The 22,353-nt window shown below is 31.8% G+C and overlaps 3 long non-coding RNA genes across 3 annotated transcripts; 2 read left to right on the top strand and 1 right to left on the bottom strand.

Moving 5' to 3' along the window:
- Positions 1–7,840: 7,840 nt before the first annotated feature.
- LOC145950668 (uncharacterized) lies at positions 7,841–9,888 on the top strand. Its single transcript, XR_014428507.1, has 2 exons — positions 7,841–8,673; positions 9,571–9,888. It is a non-coding gene; the product is annotated as an uncharacterized LOC145950668 (long non-coding RNA).
- Positions 9,889–13,077: 3,189 nt separating this feature from the next.
- Positions 13,078–21,504, top strand: LOC145950669 (uncharacterized). The gene is made up of 2 exons (XR_014428508.1): positions 13,078–13,560; positions 21,215–21,504. It is a non-coding gene; the product is annotated as an uncharacterized LOC145950669 (long non-coding RNA).
- On the bottom strand, positions 13,760–20,727 carry LOC145950667 (uncharacterized). The gene is made up of 2 exons (XR_014428506.1): positions 15,013–20,727; positions 13,760–14,097 (listed from the first exon to the last, which is right to left on the bottom strand). It is a non-coding gene; the product is annotated as an uncharacterized LOC145950667 (long non-coding RNA).
- Positions 21,505–22,353: the final 849 nt, after the last annotated feature.

Here is a 22,353-nt window from a genome sequence, read left to right as displayed (position 1 = left end):
GTTTTATATCTTATTTATTTACATATTAGAATCTGTTATTTGAATGGAAGGCTAAGCCTCCTAAGTATTTATAAATTTGTAATCTATTATTTAAATGGAAGGCTGAGCCTCCTTATTATCTTATATTACCTTTTAAGCTTCCTACTTTACTTAAAAGATCTTAATATATTATTATTGAAAAATATGATACCTAAGCAACCTCTGGACTGTTGGATTGTTGGATTGTTGGATTGTTGGACTGTTGGGACTGTTGGACTGTTTGGACTGTTGGACTATTGGACTATTAAATTGGATTATTGAAATAATTCTTAATTATGAAATATGAATATGATATGTGTAACATGCTAAAGGTTGAGTCTGTGAATGTATGACATGCATCATATGCACATATTACTCCAGGTGTGCCGCTGAGGCCGCATACCCACGACTAACAAGGTGTACCTTTGGGTCACCCACGATATGCTAACGAGGTGTATGAACACCAATGATAGGTGTACCTTAGGGTCACCGACAATTGTATAGGTGTGCCTTCGGGTCACCAGTGATGAATTCTGCAACTTCCGTATGGCGCCACATGCATACATTAGTGAGTCAAGTCAAGGAAATCATTATACATAAGCATATATGTGAGATTGATTATATATGTGAATTATATTGCGTGTGTGTGTGCTATTTAACTTTTATTTCTATATCTGCAACTGAGTGAGAAGTTTCTCACTCCCTTGTCATTTTTGTGTATATTTAAATTATGATGCAGATAATTAGCATGAGGCTAAGGATGTTGGTGGTGAAGCTTAGGCTTCTGTTTGGGTTTCGCTCTGATAAGATGTGACATCGGGATTAGCTAGACTTATTGTTAAATTATTATTATTTTTCTTTTGTAATTTTTATGTTATTTATGTTGAAAGTGTGTATTTTTGTCATATTATAATTTTACTAAAAGATTATAAGTTAATTCCTAACTAGGAGGCCCTGCCACCTTTACTGGGATTAATCTATAATCTTTATTTTATTATTTCTTGACAATTTGATACTTACAGTTGAAAATTATGAATGTGCATCTTTTACCCAATGATACTTGAGATAATTATTTTATATTAGACTAAGAAAGAATTTATATATAGATGGTTTATATCTATTGTAATTATGTTGGGGTAGAGGGTGTCACAATTGCTGCCTTGATCTTTGCCTTTGGTGTTAGCTGCAAAAGCACCTTCAACATTTTCTTCCATTCTTAAAGACATTCTCTGTTCAGTAGCTTGCAGAGCATTCACAAGTTCTGCAAGTGATATTTGAGAAAAATCCTTGTTTTCTTCAAGAGATGAGATTTTTGATTCAAACCTCTCAGGAAGACAAACCAAGACTTTCTCCACAACTCTTTGATCACTAAGTTCTTCACCTAGCAATCTGATTTGTGTAACCACCTTAGAGAGCCTATCAGAAAACTCCTTCACTGTTTCAGACTCCTTCATTTTGATTGCTTCAAATTCTCTTCTCAGATTCAGCACCTTCATCCTCCTTGTTCTTTCACTGCCTTGGAACTCCTCCTTGAGTTTGTCCCAAGCCTCTTTTGCTGTATCAAGATTCAAAATCTTGATAAAAACATCGTCATGAACAGCTGCTTGTATGATGGCAAGTGCTCTGCCTTCTTTAGCCACTTCATCATTGTGAAATCTTATCTGAGCCATAGTTGGGTTGTCTGGTAAAGGAGCTGGATTGCTTCCATTTTCCACCACTTCCCACAAACTTTGAGCTCTGAGATAAGTTCTCATCTTTGCAGCCCACAAATCATAATTTTCTCCAGCAAAAACTGGAGGTGGAGGTAAAGAGCTGCTACCGGAAGCCATTCTGGTTTTGGTGGGTGTTCTGATACAGGTTTTCTGGTTGGTTTTCACTCACTCACAGGCCCTCTGTTTTTCAGATTTTTTTTTCGTTCTCCCTCACAGACCCTAAAAGATCAATGGAGCTCTTGATACCATGTTAAGAAAAACCAGAACAGAGAAGTTGAAACAGAAAAAACTGGAACAGAGAAGTTGAGTTTCTGGTTTTTTTTTTTGTTTCAATGAAAGGAAGAAAAGTGGTTACACAATTTCATTATTCATTTCCACACTCTCCGTAGAGTTGCATTACATCAAATATATGACAAGAGAGATTTCTGATATGCATATCATATGCTACAGTAAATCTCCACAAAATAAAGATAAACACTCCTTTTTACCTAAACATTTGTCCAAGCAACAAACAAATCTCTTGAAATATGGATTTCCACTTAATTATACCTAACCACACCAAATGCAACTAAGATACAAACAGACATAAATATTTAATATTTTCTTAAAGTATCTAGAAAAATCTTAACTTCTAACAGGCATAATCTAAAAGCTTAATAGAGTTCCAAAAATAAAAATCAGTATATGCAGAAGGTTGAGATTATAATAATCTTTAGCTAATTCCTAGTTAAAGATTATTTTAAATAAATGTTCCATTCTAAAGCTATCTCATTTGGTATTTTGTAACTGATTTTTTATTCTTCCTAAGAAAATATTCGGTATAATCCATAGTGAATTATAAAAATTGGAATGAAGATGATAAAACATGCATTGAATGATAAAAAGATTGAATTAACAGCAAAACAAAAATATTATAAGGTAAATGCAACAAAGGGTAATTGTTGAAGCTTTCTATAGCTCATGGAGTACAATTTGAAGATTCTCAAAGTACAAATTGTCTTGCACCCAAATTTACAGGTAAAAATAGGGTTTAAATCAGATTGGGGTGTGAGGATTCCTGGAACAATTCATGAAGGAGTGCAACTTCTGCAATTATTCTCTGCAAGTAAATCAATTTTTTATAAGGTATGCTATTCAATTTCATGTTGCAGAAAACCAATACAACTTTTTATGCTAAGGAATAAAGGAATTAGCCGGAGAAACTGGAGAGTTTAACAGTGTTTGTTAATGTATAAATCTGGGACATTTTAAAATCTTACACTATTCTCCCAAATCAGACTCTTGTTCAAGTTTCCTGTTTGAGAAATATAACCATCATAAAACTGTATATACCAACAACAAACTAAACTAAAAATAATTAATATTTAATAATGTTGACTAAGAGTCAATAAAACATTACTCGGACAACAGGGCTCTATGATTACAAGGAAATTTATAGAAAGTATAGAAACTGAGAATGAAATAAAATGAATAGAAGGAAAACTTCTCTCCCTTTCCAAAACTATCGAAATGATTGGCTTTATGTGCTCAAGGTGTTCGGTACTTTAGTTTGGAGGTTCAGAATTGTGGGCATCGTTGGGTATTTAAGGAGGATGTTCATCAATGAAACCCAAACATGATGTTCAGCAGAAATTCTTCATCAGAGATGCAAAACCTTTTAACAAGTGATTAACCACGCATCATTGCATCAATGATCTTATTCACAGAAAGTGGGTTGAAGTTTGTTTTTCAACCACAATTCCATCAAAGAAATTCTAATCCCTTTGAGGTAAGAGTAAGATTTTATACAGACGCCACAAATGTTGTTATAAATTTTATAATCATTTATAAATGCTGTCTTTTTTTTTATATCTTTTATTACTGATATAATGATGATTTTATCTGTTAAATTTCTAGACTAAAAGTCAATATTCCTTGAGAATATTTGCTTTTCGATTCTCTTGATTTATTAGCCTTAGCTAGTTTTGAATATTTCAAGGAAAAAGCACAGAATCATCTTGGATGTAGCTATCTTAAAGTAGTAACCATGATCCATTTTTAGCTTAAAGTAAATTTACTAGAGTGAACTATATGATATTTCATTTACATTTTTTAGACAAAAGCTAATATATATTGGATTGTAGTGAATTGGAGCTGCTCTGCCAGAGGAGTCAATAGAGAATGTCCAAGAATGAGGTGATGAAGTTTATGGCAGCGAGTATAGTAAACGTTAATTCTGCAGCTCCAATCTATAATGTGCTTCATTACTCATTAGCCATTGTGGGTATGGGTATTTAGCTAGAGGGAATTGTTAATATATATTATTGATAAAAAAAAAATGAACACTAATGTTTCGCATTCAATTATTACTTTCATGATTACCTATGTCAGTAAGGTGATTGTTCGCATCTTTTAGTTTTACTCATTCATGATTCAAATATGCTATTACTGAGCACTATGATTCACAAATAAATTAGTATTCATAATAATGTTTGAATCCGTTTAGAATTTGATGAAAAAATATTCGATTTCACCGAATAATACAAGTAATATTCAATTTATTAAATAAGGATAAAAATAAATAAATATATATATATATATATAAATATATATATTTGATCTGTATTTTATTTTTTTTTATAAAAATTAATTAATTTTTGAACAAACGAAATAAGTATAAATATATTCTATATCCAATAAAGTAAATTTTATATTAATAATTGAGTATGAAAACGAAGAGGAGTATAAGACGGAGATACTAAAATCCATACTCGACTAGAGCACTCCATTACCACTCTTAAGAGTTATAAAGCACGAACATCTTGTTTGAAGTGTAGTAGTGTTGGAGATGTTCTTAACACCAACACTTCCTCACACTTGTCTCACATATCTACTGTGAAGTCCCACATCGGTTAGGAAGGAGAACGAAGCATGCCATATATATGGGTGTGGATACCTTCCTTGTGTGGAGGCCCTTAGGGATGCCATGAGGGCATTGCCTAGGACAAAACTGTGAGGCCGTGGTCCAAAGCGGACAATATCCACATGCGGGTTGCTTGGGCTGTTACATTTGGTATCAGAGCCGGGACCCGGGCCAGTGTGCCAGCGAGGGCGCTAGACTCCCTTGAGGGGGGGTGGATTGTGAAGTCCCACATCGGTTAGGAAGGAGAACGAAGCATGCCATATATATGGGTGTGGATACCTTCCTTGTGTGGAGGCCCTTAGGGATGCCATGAGGGCATTGCCTAGGACAAAACCTTGAGGCCTGAGGGCAAAGGGGACAATATCTGGCCATGTGGGGTCGCTGCGCTACTCTGATGGGTTGGCAGGACTTGCCTTGGTGGAGGCCTTTTGGGGTGGCATGCGTGCCATTGCCAGAAGCAAAACCGTGAGGCCGTGGGCCAAAGCGGACAATATCCACATGCGGGTTGCTTGGGCTGTTACATCTACACTTCTAAGTACATGTCCAATTAAAAAACACAGAATATTGACCCGTAAGTTGTGCAGATTTATAAATAAATGTATATACTATAATTTGAAAATGCTTAGAAATATTTAAAAATAATATAAAATTAAATAATTAAAAGTAGTTATTGAATTTATGGGAAAATATAATATTTATTTGTATTATATTAATTATAAAAATGTTTTTAAATTAATATTTATATACAATATCATTTAGAGATATTCAAAAATTAGAAAAATGTAATATCATATAAAATCATAAAATAAATAATTGTAATTTTTTTTTGTCGAAATTATACATAGAAAACTTATATTTTTTAAGTTTATATGAATTATACAAATTGTAAATTAATGTTTGCTAAAAAATTTAAATTTAAAATTTAAATATTTTGTGAATCATACGTAGAATGTGTGTGTGAATACTAATTTTTATTAATAAATAAAATAATTTCATCATAATTCTCTTTGACATTCAAATTCATATTTTTTAAAAATATACTCAAACTAAAAGACTCTAGATAATCATTTAATATAGTTCAAATTTGTAATGTAATTAGTAGATTGGAAGGGGTTCCCAAACTGGAATGCGGCATTCCCAAATTGGAACAGGTCGTTGCAAATATGATCGTTGTGAGTTAAACTCAACTCTAGAACGGGTTGTTTTGGTTTAAGAACGGACCGTTCTAGATGTGAGTTTTACACATGATGAAGGAGTGTAGAACAGGCCATTCCAGATCCGAAATGGGTCATTCTGACCACTCCAGACTTCTATAAATAGGTCACATGCATGCAATTGAGGAGAAAAAAAAAGGAACTTAGAGAGAGATTTTAGAGAGAAGTTTTAGAGAGAAGGACTTTGGGTTTGTGAGCTCCTTTCTCTCCTAAATTTCTTTGTATGATTCTTCTTCTCTTCTAGATCACTAATGTTTTTTGTCTTCTCTTGAATTTTAGACTAAAAAACTTGTTTTTGGAGTATTGAAGTTCAGGAGTCGAGCTTTGGAGGATTCTTCTTCTTCTTCTTTGTTCTTGGCTATTCTGAGCCAACTTTTAGGTAAGGGAAATTAGGATTTTCATGGATTGGTTGCATGTGAGTTTAGAAACTCAATTGATGCATGAATTGGAGATTTATTTGCTGGTCTAAGGGGTCTTTTTCATTTTCGGAGATTTTGAGGTGAAATGGGGTTTTGGTCGGTCTTGATGAATGAGATGGGTACATGTTATTTTTAGGACTTGGATTGAACTATTGTTGGTGCATGGATATTATTTCTTCCATTGCATGTGGATTAAAAAGTTGCTTGATACTATGTTGTATATTGGTTCATATATGTATTATATATGATGTAAATTGGCACTTGATTCATATGTATATTTTGTAATGACATATATATGTAGATATATATATATATATATATATATATATATATATATATATATGAATGTTTAAATATGATATGACGTGTATATGTTCATATGAGAATGATATTGATCATGATGGTGGGTAGACCATGTATGATGTATGATGCATTATTGCATGTGATGCCTTATGGCAAGAGTATGATTATTGATCATGATGGTGGGTAGACCATATATGATGTATGATACATTAGTGCATGTGATGTCTTATGGCATGAGTATGATTATTGATCATGATGGTGGGTAGACCATGTATGATGTATGATGCATTAATGCATGTGATTCCTTATGGCATGAGTATGATTATTGATCATGATGGTGGGTAGACCATGTATGATGTATGATGCATTAATGCATGTGATTCCTTATGGCATGTGTCTAGCTTAGGACTTGAGGAGAGGGAAATATTTTTAAACTGAAAGAGCTCACATAGAGTCTCTTCAGAGTGGTGCTTGGATAGGTCATCGATATATGAGAGTGGTGCTCAGGTAGGCCATTGGTTTGCGTGAGTCTTCTAAGTCCCTAGCTAGTGTTGGAGCAGAGTATGAGGTCAAGGGTTATTCCCTTAACCAAGTACTGGGGAAGGTGCATGGTTCCTTACGAATAATTGGTGGACGAACTCCACAAGTGGCTTGGTAATGCATGTCAAGGTCGTGGTAAGCCTGTATCAGTTGTGTTATACCTAACGGTGGATCTGGATTTCCAATTGTGTAGGTGACATCATCCGAGTAAAGTCGGGTGAGGATTTATATCTTGTTTAGTTGTGACCAAGCGGGTGCATTGGGCGTGAAAACAGTTGGGGTGGTTTCGGTAGGATTAGGATGTCACTTATATTGCTCTGCTGTTAGGGAGATCTCCAAGATGTATGCATGATGATGCATTAGATGATTGATATACATTAATATCTGTCATGAGTTGCATGTATTGCATGATTGTTATGATGATGAAGTGTATGGTGTTTGACTTCATGTTTGATGAATGGGTGATTGATTGAGATGGAAGTTCCTTTGGGACTTGATTTGAATGCATATGTAGTATAGATTTTATTTTGTACTTGTATTGTTGTTTTTTAAACTCTAGCTTTTCCTTCTGTTTCCATGTTGATGGACTGCGATGATCATACTGTGTATGGGAGCAGGTTAGGTTAGGTTGGAGCTAGTTGATGTGACCGCTGCAGGACGGGGGGTTTGGTCCTCGTGTTAGAGTTACTATATTTTGGGTAACGGTTTTGTCTTTGCTTGACCGGTACTAGGGAGGTATTATTCTGGGATGACTGTACATATATGTTGCTGTATTTTCTTATAATTATTATTTTCTGTACATATATATTTATCTGTAGGTTTGGGTTATCCAGTTTAACATCATTTCTTAGTCTACTTGTATGTAATGCGATTCCACTAAATGTAGAGACCATGGGGTCGTTACAAAATTCATTTGTCAAAGAAATAAATATAGTTCAATTAAAAATAACAAATAATATTTCAAAAGTCATTATAACATTTGAACTTAAAAAAATATATTATAACACTTAATTAAATTGAAAAATATCAAATATTCTAATTTTTTGAATATCAACTTACATGTCGCATTAATTTAAAAATATACTTAATTTATCTATTACAAGATAGATTAATTTTGTAACATCCCAAATTTTATTCAATGAAAAGAAATATTTTTTATGTATTTATTATGTGAATAAGTATTTTATTTATGTATTTTACTATTTACGTATACGTATTTTACTATTTATGTATACATATTTTTACTATTTATGTATACGTATTTTACTATTTACGAATACGTATGTATGAATAGTATTTCACTATGCAATTGCACAGTGAAGGGCGGCTGCACGAGGGACGCGGGTTCAAATTTTATAATAAATTTGAATATTATTTTAATGAATAGAGAGAAGGAAATTCTGGAGAAATAGAGAGAGAAAGTAAGAGAGAGAAGGAGAAAGAAAAGGAGGTTCTGCTCTAGTGTCTTGTTTAAGGAGAAAGAGGAAGAGATTCTGCCCTAATTCCGATTCCTTTTAAGGAAAGATAGAGAGGAGGAGATTCTGCCCAAATTTCTGTAAACCCAGGTAAGGGGGGAGTGGGAAACCTCGCTTGGGGGTGTGGGAATAATTGTTAAATAGTTTGTTTGTTGGATTGGCTCCCGATCCCTTGCCTGTTGTTTATTTCTTTGAATATGTATTATTGATGTGTTTTGTTTTATATCTTATTTATTTACATATTAGAATCTGTTATTTGAATGGAAGGCTAAGCCTCCTAAGTATTTATAAATTTGTAATCTATTATTTAAATGGAAGGCTGAGCCTCCTTATTATCTTATATTACCTTTTAAGCTTCCTACTTTACTTAAAAGATCTTAATATATTATTATTGAAAAATATGATACTTAAGCAACCTCTGGACTGTTGGATTGTTGGACTGTTGGATTGTTGGACTGTTAGACTGTTGGACTGTTTGGACTGTTGGACTGTTTGGACTGTTGGACTATTGGACTATTAAATTGGATTATTGAAATAATTCTTAATTATGAAATATGAATATGATATGTGTAACATGCTAAAGGTTGAGTGTGTGAATGTATGACATGCATCATATGCACATACTACTCCAGGTGTGCCGCTGAGGCCGCATACCAGTGATGCTAACAAGGTGTATGATCACCAGTGATAGGTGTGCCTTCGGGACACCAGTGATGTAACATGCTAACGAGGTGTATGAACACCAGTGATAGGTGTACCTTTGGGTCACCAGTGATAAATTCTGAAACTTCCGTATGGCGCCACATGCATACAATAGTGAGTCAAGTCAAGAAAATCATTATACATAAGCATATATGTGAGATTGATTATATATGTGAATTATATTGCGTGTGTGTGTGCTATTTAACTTTTATTTCTATATCTGCAACTGAGTGAGAAGTTTCTCACTCCCTTGTCATTTTTGTGTATATTTAAATTATGATGCAGATAATTAGCATGAGGCTGAGGATGTTGGTGGTGAAGCTTAGGCTTCTGTTTGGGTTTCGCTCTGATAGGATGTGACATCGGGATTAGCTAGACTTATTGTTAAATTATTATTATTTTTCTTTTGTAATTTTTATGTTATTTATGTTGAAAGTGTGTATTTTTGTCATATTATAATTTTTCTAAAAGATTATAAGTTAATTTCTAACTAGGAGGCCCTGCCACCTTTACTGGGATTAATCTATAATCTTTATTTTATTATTTCTTGACAATTTGATACTTATAGTTGAAAATTATGAATGTGCATCTTTTACCCAATGATACTTGAGATAATTATTTTATATTAGACTAAGAAAGAATTTATATATAGATGGTTTATATCTTTTGTATTTATGTTGGGGTAGAGGGTGTCACATTTAGTGGTATCAGAGCCAGGTTGATTTTATCAACCGTGTGTGTTATGTGCTTATCATGACTCTGTTGTGTACTCTGACTATGTCTTGTTTGTTGTGTATTATGATGATGATGTTCGTCCTGTGTTGATATTGTTGAGTTTGAGATTGTTAAGTTAGTTTGTAATCAGAGGAATGATAATCATGATAATGTTAGCCAACTCGAATTATTAGAACCTTGGATGGGAGGTGATATATTGAGTGTACTAAGAGTTTATGATTAGTGAAGTTTCTGACATCTATAGTTGTAGCAGGTTGAATCTAAAGGTGGTTGTCTCTTTGGTGAGAGATCGAAATGATGTTAATTCCCTTAAGTGTTATTATTGGTATGTTAATTATTTATGGTTTAGGTAGCATGTGAGTTGTTTTGATTGAGAAAAGTAAGGAGAGACTTGAATGAGAAATTAAGTAGTGAATTTGGAAAAAGTTGAGGTATTTTGTGGCATTAGATATATTGATACATTATTGCTATTTGGTGTCGAAAATATTTTCATTATAGTTTGTTATGATAGTATGAGTATTATATCGACAAAATTTATATTTTGAGGTCTTTATGAAGAATATGGCTTTAGATATTATCTTTTCAATAGAACTAGGATAAGATGAAACAAAAATCTAGAACTTCAAGTTATGACTGCCTTGGTGATTAGAAATTTAGTAAGCATTGAATTTATTAGTGGTGATATTTGAATCTTTAGCTAAAGAGATGATCTCTTGGAAATCTTATGTCTTCATAAAGAGTTGTAGCTTATTCACTTAACTTTCGTTTGAGATAGGTTTGAAATCATTTGGACGAATACAACTCTGTGTGTCAGGTAGATATATGCTATCATGATATTTTGAGTTGTTAGGCATAAAAATAGATTTAAACTAGATTGTCTAAGTATGAATTTGGATTGTATGAGGTGAGTATTTTAGACCATGAAATTTCTTGCGGAGGAAGATCTACCTAAGTTGTGCTTAAGTGAGAGATACTTGAGTCAATTAGTAAAATCAGGAGTCTTGTTTGATAGTTTATATGAAAATTCAGTGAGTAATTTTTTTTTTAACAGCTGTTCATGGTTTAAACTGCTCTCACTATAAAAATTGCTTTTGCCTTCGTTTCTTTGGTTATTAAGATGTTTCAGTTCACTAGGTTGTTTCTTGCCTACCCTTGGAATCAACCGTAAGGATAATCTATATCAGGAATTCTTGAACCTATGTATATTTTTAACTACCCAAATCATTTCGTTGCTTACTTCTTTGAATTACTTACTATTACCTTTGACTGAATTGACTAGAAAGGAGTTACATTAGTATGGGATAACAATTGAGGAAGTAGTTTTCAAACTCTTAAGGAAAGATTGACTAGTGTTAATATTACTAGATTTTAGTAAGATTATTGTGATATATAAATATGTCTCTGAAAATAGGTTTAGGAAGAATATTGTGGCAAGAAGAAAAGATAGTAGCTTATGTTTCTAAGAAATTGAAAATTCATGAGAGAAATTACCTTACCCATAACCTTGTTAGCGACTTTGTCATTTATACTAAGATTTGGAGACACTAACTATATGATTCTATGGTTGAGGTATTTAGTGATCATAAGAACCTTAAATATCTTTTGACCAAAGGGGTTGAATACGAGATAAAAGAAATAGTTGAAATTTCTTAAGGAGTAAAATTTTGATCTTATTATTTGGCTAAAGCCATTGTGGTGATTGATGTTTTGAGGAAATCTTTATCTTTCATTATGATTAGAGAGATGAATCTTTTTGGCTCAAATTAGAAATTTAAGTTTGGATTATAAGGTTACTTCTAGTATTGTGAGATTAAGTATGAATAACGAATGGATTGTTGAAGAAAATTATAGGAGCATAATTAGTTGATTTATTTTGGTAACAAGTTATAAGGCTATAGGTTAAGGTGATGGATATGATTATGACTTGGGTGAAGATGAAATGGTGAAACTAGAGAACTGATATGGATACCGAGTGTACATTATGCTTAGGTACCTGATCTTTAGAATTGATCATAGAAGAGTTTGAATTGGTTGTAGATAGAGTAGTAAAATTAGTGATCTGATATGTGTATCTAATGCTTAGGTGTTGATGTTGTGGCAAATATCTGGATTACAATGATAACCAAATTATTATTTTGATGATTTAAGGATTGAATTTGATTGCAGAATTTAGAAACTTATGCTTGATGTGTAAGATTACCCTAGTAGCATTGAATTATTTATGTTGGAAGTAACTATCAGATTAATAGATGAGATTAGAGGAACTAGGAGTTAGATCCTTTATTAGTGACCCAAATAAGCAAGAGATTAGAAAGGACACAGTTGGATGTTTAGTTATAAAACTTGAAAGGACATAAGAGTACTCTTATCATTTATTTAGGAGTTACTAAAATGTATCAGAGTGGCGCAAGGGAAGCGTGATGGTCTAATATGGAAAGAGAAGTAGAGAACTTGAATCAAGATATGGAGAGTGAGTTTAAATTTGGAGTGGATGGAGTTTTGAGATTTAAGGATAAGTTGTGCATTCCTAGTGTGCTAGAATTTAATAAAGCAATCCTAGAAGAAGGTCATAAGAGTATCTTTAGTATCCATTCAGAAACTACTAAGATGTACCAAAATCTAAGAAGATATTTTGTGACCTAAGATGAAGAGAGGAGTAAAGCAATTGTATATTTATGGTTAGCATACTAGAAGTTTTTAAGAATCTTGTAGCACTTAGATGCTCCATTTTGGAAGTAAGATGATGAATAGATAGACCCTAGTGGAAGATTTGTCTAAGACGCTTAAGAAATTGATTTTGTTTGTGTTTAAGTGGATAAATTCGTCAAGATCTTTCCCTAAGCAAATCTTTTGAGGAAATTGATAAAAGTTGTACATCAACAAGGTAGTGATGTTGCATAAGAATTAGAAGTAAGAATGCGAAGAGTTTACCATTGCAAAAATTTCGGGGACGAAATTTCTAAAAGGAGGGGAGAATTGTAACATCCCAAATTTTATTCAATGAAAAGAAATATTTTTTATGTATTTATTATGTGAATAAGTATTTTATTTATATATTTTACTATTTACGTATACGTATTTTACTATTTATGTATACATATTTTTTACTATTTATGTATACGTATTTTACTATTTACGAATACGTATGTATGAATAGTATTTCACTATGCAATTGCACAGTGAAGGGCGGCTGCACGAGGGACGCGGGTTCAAATTTTATAATAAATTTGAATATTATTTTAATGAATAGTGCATAGTGCATAGTAATTTATAATATTATTTTAATGAATAGTGCATAGTGCATAGTAACTTCAAAAATTCTATAAATAGGGACTTAAGGTTTTGAAAATTTAGAATTCTAGAGAGAAGGAAATTCTGGAGAAATAGAGAGAGAAAGTAAGAGAGAGAAGGAGAAAGAAAAGGAGGTTCTGCTCTAGTGTCTTGTTTAAGGAGAAAGAGGAAGAGATTCTGCCCTAATTCCGATTCCTTTTAAGGAAAGATAGAGAGGAGGAGATTCTGCCCAAATTTCTGTAAACCCAGGTAAGGGGGGAGTGGGAAACCTCGCTTGGGGGTGTGGGAATAATTGTTAAATAGTTTGTTTGTTGGATTGGCTCCCGATCCCTTGCCTGTTGTTTATTTCTTTGAATATGTATTATTGATGTGTTTTGTTTTATGTGACACCCTCTACCCCAATATCATTAATAAACATAAACTATATTTATAAAAGATTTTTATAGAATGATATAAAACAATAAGTATCATAAGGTAGAAGATGCACATTCATAATACATACACATAAATATTACACTCAAGAAGTTATTATAAAACAAAGATTATAAATTAATCCCAGTAAAGGTGGCAGGGCCTCCTAGTTAGGAATTAACTTATAATCTTTTAGTAAAATTATAATATGACAAAAATACACACTTTCAACATAAATAACATAAAAATTACAAAAGAAAAATAATAATAATTTAACAATAAGTCTAGCTAATCCCGATGTCACATCTTATCAGAGCGAAACCCAAACAGAAGCCTAAGCTTCACCACCAACATCCTTAGCCTCATGCTAATTATCTGCATCATAATTTAAATATACACAAAAATGACAAGGGAGTGAGAAACTTCTCACTCAGTTGCAGATATAGAAATAAAAGTTAAATAGCACACACACACGCAATATAATTCACATATATAATCAATCTCACATATATGCTTATGTATAATGATTTCCTTGACTTGACTCACTAATGTATGCATGTGGCGCCATACAGAAGTTGCAGAATTTATCACTGGTGACCCAAAGGTACACCTATCACTGGTGTTCATACACCTCGTTAGCATGTCACATCACTGGTGTCCCGAAGGCACACCTATCACTGGTGTTCATACACCTCGTTAGCATATCGTGGGTGACTCAAAGGTACACCTTGTTAGTCGTGGGTATGCGGCCTCAGCGGCACACCTGGAGTAATATGTGCATATGATGCATGTCATACATTCACAGACTCAACCTTTAGCATGTTACACATATCATATTCATATTTCATAATTAAGAATTATTTCAATAATCCAATTTAATAGTCCAATAGTCCAACAGTCCAAACAGTCCAACAGTCCAAACAGTCCAACAGTCCAACAGTCCAACAATCCAACAGTCCAGAGGTTGCTTAGGTATCATATTTTTCAATAATAATATATTAAGATCTTTTAAGTAAAGTAGGAAGCTTAAAAGGTAATATAAGATAATAAGGAGGCTCAGCCTTCCATTTAAATAATAGATTACAAATTTATAAATACTTAGGAGGCTTAGCCTTCCATTCAAATAACAGATTCTAATATGTAAATAAATAAGATATAAAACAAAACACATCAATAATACATATTCAAAGAAATAAACAACAGGTAAGGGATCGGGAGCCAATCCAACAAACAAACTATTTAACAATTATTCCCACACCCCCAAGCGAGGTTTCCCACTCCCCCCCTTACCTGGGTTTACAGAAATTTGGGCAGAATCTCCTCTCTTCTTTCTTTAAAAGGAATCGGAATTAGGGCAGAATCTCTTCCTCTTTCTCCTTAAACAAGGCACTAGAGCAGAACCTCCTTTTCTTTCTCCTTCTCTCTCTCTTACTTTCTCTCTCTATTTCTCCAGAATTTCCTTCTCTCTAGAATTCTAAATTTTCAAAACCTTAGGCCCCTATTTATAGAAATTTTGAAAATACTATGCACTATGCACTATTTATTAAAATAATATTATAAATTACTATGCACTATGCACTATTCATTAAAATAATATTATAAATTACTATGCACTATGCACTATTCATTAAAATAATAAAATTTATTAAAATTTATAAACTTCAGATCCGCAGCCCCCTCTGTAGCCGCCAGTTACTGTGCACATGCACAGTAAAATACTATTTACAAATACGTAAATACGTATTTATGAATAGTGAAAAACGTATACGTGAATAGTAAAATACATGAATAGTAAAATACGTAAATAGTAAAATACTTAAATAAAAATATGACAAACCTTCTAATAATCTCAATAAATATTTAAAATCAAAATAACTTGTTTTATTTATTAAAATTTGGGATATTACATTTTTAAACCCTTTAATAATTTCATAAATATTTAAAATACATAAAAAATAACCCTTTTTCATTGAATAAAATTTGGGATGTTACATTTACTCCCCTCCTTTTAGAAATTTCGTCCCCGAAATTTGCTTGAAAATATGAATGAATAAACTTCACGTATCTTGCTTTTTAAATCCTATGCAACCTTACTACCTTATTGATGTACAACTCAAAAGATATCTAAGGATACTCTTATGACCTCCTTCTAGGATTGCTTTAAGCTCTGACATACTAGAAATGCACAACTTATCCTTAAATCTCAAAACTTCATCCACTCCAAATTTAAACTCACTCTCCATACCTTGATTCAATTTCTCTACTTCTCTTTCATCTTAGACCATCACGCTTCTGCTGCGCCACTCTGATACATTTTAGCAACTCCTAAATAAATATTAAGAGTACTCTTATGTCCTTTCAAGTTTACTAAGCATCCAAATGTGTCCTTTCTAATATCTTGCTTACTTGGGTCACTAATAAAGGATCTAACTCCTGGTTCCTCTAATCTCACCCATTAATAAGTCAATGCTACTAGAGATAATCTTACACATCAAGCATAAGTTTCTAAATTCTGCAATCAAATTCACTCCTTAAATCATCAAAATAATAAATTAGTGATCATCGTAATCAAAATATCTGCCAGAATATTGTTTTTACTTCTACGATTATCTATAAAGATCAAGCTCCTAAGCATATGTTACATATATCATATTACTAATTTTACTACTCCATCTACAACCAATTCAAATTTTTATCCATCACCTTATCTTATAGCCTCGTATCTTGTCACCAAAATGAATCAACTAATTATATTTTCTCAAATTTCTTTCAATGATCCACTTGTTACTCGAGTCATACCTAGTTTTACATTACTAGGAGTAATCTCACAAGGCAGACTTAAATTTCTAATTTGAGTCCAAAGATCCATAAGGGAAAATATAAAGGTTTCCTACACAAAACATCGGTTACCACAATAACTTTGGCTCAATAACTTTCAAAATTAAAATCTTATTCCTTAAAGATTTTCAACTATCTCTTTCGGTCAAAAGATATTTAAGGCTCTTATGATCGCTAAATACCTCAAGCTTAGTATTATACCAGTAATGTCTCCAAAATCTCAAGTGTAAACATTACAACCCCTAACTCAAGGTCATGGAAATAATCCATCAAACTTGTCTTCAAAACATCACTCTATACCACATAAAACTCACTAAAGTCCGGTAACGTTATCACTAGTCAATGTTTCCATAAGAGTTGAAACTACTCTCAAACCTACTATTCCACATAAAGATAATACTTCCTCCTAGTGAATGTAGTTAAGGGCAATACTATCCTAGAACTTCCTTTAATAATTCTTTAATAATAATAGGCTAACCTAATAAAACTCTTATCCTTCCTAACTGGCTTAGATATTTCCTCATTTTAAACACAACTTCTACCTAAACAGATCCATATTTACCTCAAATGGAATTTACAGGAACTAGAAAACTTACCTCATATAATAAAATAAAATAAATATAATAGTAATACTTAGACAATTTAACATATACCCATCTTAGATATATCTTCATCTTCAACTATAATATGATCATATCACACCCTAAAATCACTTTCACTAACTACACGACATTCACCAATTGATCCCTAAGGTCATCTATCCACAAATCAACATGCATGCATATTAAATCATATTAGAATACCTACTTTAAACCTGTTTATATACCATTCATAAGTATGTACATGAACAACCTTTACCACATAGCATCATGCAACCTTAAACAACCTCTTAATCCACATGATAACATCCCAAATATCTTAACAAAGTCAATTCTTATCATTGCATTGCCTACTAACCCAAAAATATTATTATACAGCCTAATTTCTTTTTTTTTAATAACTATCAAAGAAAACAACACATAGAGAGTTCAATTCTTCCATTTGATCTTATCCTATCATCAAAGAAAACTAATTGATTAAACTACAACTCTTAGAAAGACATAAGATTCCAAAAAGATCATCTCCTTAGCTAAAGATTCAAAAATCACTTCAAGTATATTCAGCGCTTACAACTAAACTTCTGATCATCGAAGCAGTCATAACTAAAGTTTCAAACCTCTGTTTTATCTTTTTCCAATTCCATTGGGAAAATAATATCCAAAGCCATAATCTTCATAAAGACCGCAAAAAAAAAAAAAAAAAAAAAAAAATCTAATTCTGTCAATATGATACTCAAACTGTCAAAACTGTAGCGAAAATATTTTCTACACCAAACAACATTAGTGTATCAATATATCTAATGTCACAAAGTACCTCAACTCTTTCCAAATTCACTCTTCAATTTCTCGTTCAAGCTTCTCAATACTATCCTCAACCGCAATAACTCACATGCTACCTAAACCATAAATAATTAACTTGTCAATAATAACACTTAAGGGAATTATCATCATTTCGATCTCTCACCAAGGAGACAACCACCCTTAGATTGAACCTGCTACAACTATAGATGTCAAAAACTCCACCAATCATAAACTCTTAGTACACTCAATGTATCACTCACATCCAAGGTTCTAATAGCTCTAGTTGGCTAACACTATCATGACTATCTTTCCTCTAATTACATAGCAATATCAAAATCAACAATATCAACACAAAACAAACATCATCATCATAATACACAACAAATAAAACATAGTCAGAGTACACAACAGAGTCATGATAAGCACATAACACACACGTTCGATTAAATCGACCTGCTCTGATACCACTAAATGTGACACCCTCTACCCCAATATCATTAATAAACATAAACTATATTTATAAAAGATTTTTATAGAATGATATAAAACAATAAGTATCATAAGGTAGAAGATGCACATTCATAATACATACACATAAATATTACACTCAAGAAGTTATTATAAAACAAAGATTATAAATTAATCCCAGTAAAGGTGGCAGGGCCTCCTAGTTAGGAATTAACTTATAATCTTTTAGTAAAATTATAATATGACAAAAATACACACTTTCAACATAAATAACATAAAAATTACAAAAGAAAAATAATAATAATTTAACAATAAGTCTAGCTAATCCCGATGTCACATCTTATCAGAGCGAAACCCAAACAGAAGCCTAAGCTTCACCACCAACATCCTTAGCCTCATGCTAATTATCTGCATCATAATTTAAATATACACAAAAATGACAAGGGAGTGAGAAACTTCTCACTCAGTTGCAGATATAGAAATAAAAGTTAAATAGCACACACACACGCAATATAATTCACATATATAATCAATCTCACATATATGCTTATGTATAATGATTTCCTTGACTTGACTCACTAATGTATGCATGTGGCGCCATACAGAAGTTGCAGAATTTATCACTGGTGACCCAAAGGTACACCTATCACTGGTGTTCATACACCTCGTTAGCATGTTACATCACTGGTGTCCCGAAGGCACACCTATCACTGGTGTTCATACACCTCGTTAGCATATCGTGGGTGACTCAAAGGTACACCTTGTTAGTCGTGGGTATGCGGCCTCAGCGGCACACCTGGAGTAATATGTGCATATGATGCATGTCATACATTCACAGACTCAACCTTTAGCATGTTACACATATCATATTCATATTTCATAATTAAGAATTATTTCAATAATCCAATTTAATAGTCCAATAGTCCAACAGTCCAAACAGTCCAACAGTCCAAACAGTCCAACAGTCCAACAGTCCAACAATCCAACAGTCCAGAGGTTGCTTAGGTATCATATTTTTCAATAATAATATATTAAGATCTTTTAAGTAAAGTAGGAAGCTTAAAAGGTAATATAAGATAATAAGGAGGCTCAGCCTTCCATTTAAATAATAGATTACAAATTTATAAATACTTAGGAGGCTTAGCCTTCCATTCAAATAACAGATTCTAATATGTAAATAAATAAGATATAAAACAAAACACATCAATAATACATATTCAAAGAAATAAACAACAGGTAAGGGATCGGGAGCCAATCCAACAAACAAACTATTTAACAATTATTCCCACACCCCCAAGCGAGGTTTCCCACTCCCCCCCTTACCTGGGTTTACAGAAATTTGGGCAGAATCTCCTCTCTTCTTTCTTTAAAAGGAATCGAAATTAGGGCAGAATCTCTTCCTCTTTCTCCTTAAACAAGGCACTAGAGCAGAACCTCCTTTTCTTTCTCCTTCTCTCTCTCTTACTTTCTCTCTCTATTTCTCCAGAATTTCCTTCTCTCTAGAATTCTAAATTTTCAAAACCTTAGGCCCCTATTTATAGAAATTTTGAAAATACTATGCACTATGCACTATTCATTAAAATAATATTATAAATTACTATGCACTATGCACTATTCATTAAAATAATATTATAAATTACTATGCACTATGCACTATTCATTAAAATAATAAAATTTATTAAAATTTATAAACTTCAGATCCGCAGCCCCCTCTGTAGCCGCCAGTTACTGTGCACATGCACAGTAAAATACTATTTACAAATACGTAAATACGTATTTATGAATAGTGAAAAACGTATACGTGAATAGTAAAATACATGAATAGTAAAATACGTAAATAGTAAAATACTTAAATAAAAATATGACAAACCTTCTAATAATCTCAATAAATATTTAAAATCAAAATAACTTGTTTTATTTATTAAAATTTGGGATATTACATTTTTAAACCCTTTAATAATTTCATAAATATTTAAAATACATAAAAAATAACCCTTTTTCATTGAATAAAATTTGGGATGTTACATTTTATATCTTATTTATTTACATATTAGAATCTGTTATTTGAATGGAAGGCTAAGCCTCCTAAGTATTTATAAATTTGTAATCTATTATTTAAATGGAAGGCTGAGCCTCCTTATTATCTTATATTACCTTTTAAGCTTCCTACTTTACTTAAAAGATCTTAATATATTATTATTGAAAAATATGATACCTAAGCAACCTCTGGACTGTTGGATTGTTGGACTGTTGGATTGTTGGACTGTTAGACTATTGGACTGTTGGACTGTTTGGACTGTTGGACTATTGGACTATTAAATTGGATTATTGAAATAATTCTTAATTATGAAATATGAATATGATATGTGTAACATGCTAAAGGTTGAGTCTGTGAATGTATGACATGCATCATATGCACATACTACTCCATGTGTGCCGCTGAGGCCGCATACCAGTGATGCTAACAAGGTGTATGATCACCAGTGATAGGTGTGCCTTCGGGACACCAGTGATGTAACATGCTAACGAGGTGTATGAACACCAGTGATAGGTGTACCTTTGGGTCACCAGTGATAAATTCTGAAACTTCCGTATGGCGCCACATGCATACAATAGTGAGTCAAGTCAAGAAAATCATTATACATAAGCATATATGTGAGATTGATTATATATGTGAATTATATTGCGTGTGTGTGTGCTATTTAACTTTTATTTCTATATCTGCAACTGAGTGAGAAGTTTCTCACTCCCTTGTCATTTTTGTGTATATTTAAATTATGATGCAGATAATTAGCATGAGGCTGAGGATGTTGGTGGTGAAGCTTAGGCTTCTGTTTGGGTTTTGCTCTGATAGGATGTGACATCGGGATTAGCTAGACTTATTGTTAAATTATTATTATTTTTCTTTTGTAATTTTTATGTTATTTATGTTGAAAGTGTGTATTTTTGTCATATTATAATTTTTCTAAAAGATTATAAGTTAATTTCTAACTAGGAGGCCCTGCCACCTTTACTGGGATTAATCTATAATCTTTATTTTATTATTTCTTGACAATTTGATACTTATAGTTGAAAATTATGAATGTGCATCTTTTATCCAATGATACTTGAGATAATTATTTTATATTAGACTAAGAAAGAATTTATATATAGATGGTTTATATCTTTTGTATTTATGTTGGGGTAGAGGGTGTCACAAATTTTATTTTATAAAATAATATGAAAATTCTAAAAATTAAAAAGGTTAAATTATTTTATTGAAATATTTGATATACTATGATTCTAGGTGTAATTTTCAAATAATAAAAAGTCATACATTTATTATGTGATCATTAACAATATACCACGTAACTTGAAAAAATGATTCAAGTGTATGGAAAAATAAAAATAAAATAAAATCTAATAATAATGTACAATTAAAAATAATCCTTTTTAATTAAAAAATGATTCAAGGGTATGGAGTTATTATATAATTCAATTACATGATTAAGGAGTTATTTGAAATTGAAGTATAATAGTAAAATATGTTTTTAAATTTAAATATGTTTTAAAAATATAAATTTAAATATTTTTAATTTAATAATTAATTTAAATATATATTGTAACATCCTGATTTTTTATACTTTATATAAATAATATTTTTGAAATTATTTTGATATTTTATGAAATATGTTTTATTATTAATAATTATGTTTAAGTTTTTTTTATAAAAGAGAGAAGGTATGTTTATTATTATTATTATTATTATTATTTTGAATGTTTTCTGTTTTGAATTGTGTTTTCTATTGTATTCCCTAATGATTATTTAGCATAAATGTATGTTTAATTTTGAGTTTTTATATATTTTGATAGGGATTATATAGAATGTTCTATGAGTTCCTACGAGAAACCCTACGAGAAATAGATAAAATATGAATGTTTTTTA

This window comes from Cajanus cajan, chromosome 8 (assembly GCF_000230855.2).
Source record: "Cajanus cajan strain Asha chromosome 8, NIPB_CcT2T_4, whole genome shotgun sequence".
In the NCBI taxonomy this organism is placed as follows: domain Eukaryota; kingdom Viridiplantae; phylum Streptophyta; class Magnoliopsida; order Fabales; family Fabaceae; genus Cajanus; species Cajanus cajan.
The sequence above is the reverse complement of the archived record's forward strand: the minus strand, read 5'-3'. Positions and strand labels throughout refer to the sequence as shown.